This window comes from Mercenaria mercenaria, chromosome 3 (assembly GCF_021730395.1).
Source record: "Mercenaria mercenaria strain notata chromosome 3, MADL_Memer_1, whole genome shotgun sequence".
Classification (NCBI taxonomy): domain Eukaryota; kingdom Metazoa; phylum Mollusca; class Bivalvia; order Venerida; family Veneridae; genus Mercenaria; species Mercenaria mercenaria.
In genome coordinates, this window is record NC_069363.1 from 3,289,733 (window position 1) to 3,293,199 (window position 3,467).

At 32.9% G+C, this 3,467-nt stretch overlaps 1 long non-coding RNA gene across 1 annotated transcript; it reads left to right on the top strand.

The window, feature by feature from the left end:
• The first annotated feature begins 1,127 nt into the window (after positions 1-1,127).
• LOC123525964 (uncharacterized) lies at positions 1,128-2,990 on the top strand. Its single transcript, XR_006681504.2, has 3 exons — positions 1,128-1,305; positions 1,622-1,780; positions 2,896-2,990. It is a non-coding gene; the product is annotated as an uncharacterized LOC123525964 (long non-coding RNA).
• The last annotated feature ends 477 nt before the right edge of the window (positions 2,991-3,467 follow it).

The window sequence follows — 3,467 nt, forward strand, 5'->3', positions numbered from 1 at the left end:
CTGGAGCCCCAAATAAACTGTTTAAGGGTGGTGCAAGAGGAACCATTGAAATAATGACAGCATATGTACTCATAGCTTTATTAGAGGGAAGAAAAGCTTCGTCCAATGTAGAGGTAAATGATATTTTTAACAATTGTGTTTATCTCAATGATATAAGGGAAATAACAATCTTAATACAGTTGAACTATTGTTTTAAATGATGAAAAATGTCATTACTCTAACGTTGCATATAAATGCTGAACTGATCAGATCAGAAAGTCGGAATAGATATGAAAGAATCTGAATATAGTATAAATACAAATGTTTACTTATATAACTTTACATGGGGAAATCAATTATTACTCATTCGACTCTGTAATGAAACTAAACCCGGTGTTAAATACATTTTCAGTTTTGTGCTGGTTGTCTAGAGGATTTTGACACCTCGATTAGGATGGCATCCGATTCTCTATCAAACACCTTTGACAATCAAACATCAATTTATACTGTAGCAATATCTACAGATGCATTAACGCTTGCTGGACACAACAATGCGTGGCGTGCCAGAAATATCTTAGATGACCTATCAATGGGCGGCACAGGCAAATACCTTCAGATATGTTAGATGACCTATCAATGGGCGGAACAGGCAAGTACCTTCAGACTAGCAGCAGCTTATTCAGCCAATTTCCCTTTCTTTGCGAGGTCTGTATACTATGTACCTCAGAGTTTGCAATATTGATTTGATTTCGAGTGCACAATTTCATACTCACATCTTTAACACGTTATTAGGTAGGAATAATAAAAATGATATAGCCTGATCCTCTACTTATGCAGGGGGAAAGTTACTTATTTAGGAAGGTTTTTACCATTAACTGTTTTAATACTTCCACACTTTATGAAACATTGTATCTGTAAGTTATTCATATAGGAAAGCACCTGATCCATACTTCTTTCGGAAACCTATCAACCCTTGCTGTCTAATAGTTTTTCATTACGTATTTATTGAATAGTCTGTCATTGACGGCTATTTGTTAATAGGAGTAATATATATTAGATGTTTTTGAAGGTGAGTATGCATTACATGCAGCTGTAAGCCTTCGCGTTTTCGTTTTCAGGTACAAAATATTGGCAAGAGCCAAATCAACCTCCAGACCTCCAGTATCAAGATATCATTACGGACCATCTACACAAGCCGTGTCTATTGAAATGACAGCATATGGTTCGCTTGCGTTCGTTGAGTCAGGAAATATCATATAGTCGTTATTGGTACAACGTTGGTTAATTGGTCAAAGAAACGCATATGGAGGTTTTATTTCTACACAGGTATGTACAGATTTCTTTTACCAGTGAAAATATTCACAAAATATTATCATATTCATTCGCAACACTGTATATGATTGCATGATATTTAGTTGAATGTTTAAGTTCGTCAATACAAACGCCAAACAAACGCATTATATGTATATTTTCTGCTATGGACAGTTTTCGTTTAAGACGAACAAAATATATTTGAATTAATTATGATTAAATAGTACAACAGAGTGTCAACATTCAGAATTAATTGTAAAATTGAAATGAATTATTTTTTGAAGATATGCGTTATTCTGCAAGGGAAAATGAAGACCTTTTTTCCTTTTAGGACACCGTTATTGCTTTGGAAGCTTTTCCTCAAATCGGTGCTAAAACAGATGCTGGTGATCCAAACATGACGATAATGTTCTCATATATAGACACAAAACTGCGAAAAAAGAAATTTAATGTCAACACAAGAAATGCAATGAATATGCAGTTTGTTGATGTAAGCCTAAATACAGTAATCATTTTTGCCCAGACTTTTACATATACTCGTACGTAGCACCATTAAAAAGCAACTGTATTCTAATATTGATCGATATTGCAAATATCTATTATGAAAGTCTCAGTAATGCAGGAACACCATACACTACTGATCGACTTATGAACGATAACAAGAACAATGGGTTTCACGGTCGCAATATCAGCACGTGCGTTTTATTGTAGTTAAGCACAGATATGATAACTGTAAAGTGTTGTCTTTCGCCTTATAGTTTTATCGAAATATTACATTTTATTCCAAAGTCCAGTGATAAGTTAAAGTTACCTTTTCCCCAGTCCTGACATCGGGCAGTCACCATATGATATACACCTTTGAAAACCATTTGTATCTGACTGTTGCTACAATAAGTCACTGAAAAGATGTTTTCTTTCTTAATATTCAAACGTACATACTATATATTACTTCCCGTTATATTTTTAAAAAGTAAATGTGATGTAATCGAACGTGATGTCTATGTTGGGTATGACGTTAATGACCTTGGTGTGACATTAAAAACAGTTGCGTTTCTTGTGCTCCAAGAACCATTTGTAAAAAAAGAAAACCCTTTGTAGCGGACAAGTATTTACAGAGGTTTGCATGCAATTAAGTAAAGCTCTTGTGCATTATCAACTCTCCAGACCATTATCTCTCAAATAATCGTATCTCCTAAAGGCACCGACTTCCCCCGTGTAGAAACATTTAAATAAACAGAGCGAAAACGCATGAAAATAGTGCTGTATAGATGTGGTGAAATAATAAATGGGTTATTCTGGTGTCTGAAGGAGCCAGATGTAATGTAGTGTTTTGTGTAATTAAGGAAGTTTACTACGTATAACGGTAAAAATACATTTTTCAACTATTATTTTATCACTAATATGTTATAGGTATTAAACTTAAAATATCTATACCACCCACTTTTATTATAGTTCCAGTCAAGTTAAAAATCGTTTGTTCCTAAATTTTACTATTTAGGTAAAGATTTCTGTAAACATTCCAACTCTAAAGAAAATATTTAAACAATGTTCCTATTTAAGTTTGGAAAGTTTATTTGAGCGAGTAAAGTACTTTTAAAATTACAGATCTCGATCGATACAAAGACAATAAGCATTCATGCTTGGGGAATAAAAGGGTCCACAGATATACTTACGGTGCGTATCCAAATGATGAAACTTCGCCAGATCACAGTTAAATGGAATAACATTTGTATAAACTAGCATATTCCGATAGAAATACTTTATTTCAAACTTGTGTATGTCTTTATCACATGAAGGTTATCTAGAAACGTTTTGCTAAACGAAATGTCAAATACTAAACACGTTAATTCAAACGTTATTATTCTTATCTGAATATCTCATTTATTTCTTTCAATTCTTTCAATTTCATTTAAAGCATGTAACATTATAAAACAGTTACTATTACAAACTTGACTTACAACAATGTGCATTACAATGTTACAAGACTCACATTTATGTCACAGGTATCTTTATTCTATAATATATTTATGGACCTTGAAGACAGAAGTTTACGTTTGGAAGTGACTTTACTTAAAGAAACGATTAACGGATTTACACTTAGGTCTTGTGTGAGGTATTATCTTATAAACTATCAGATAAATACATAAACGCATATATACATATACATGTTTATTGTT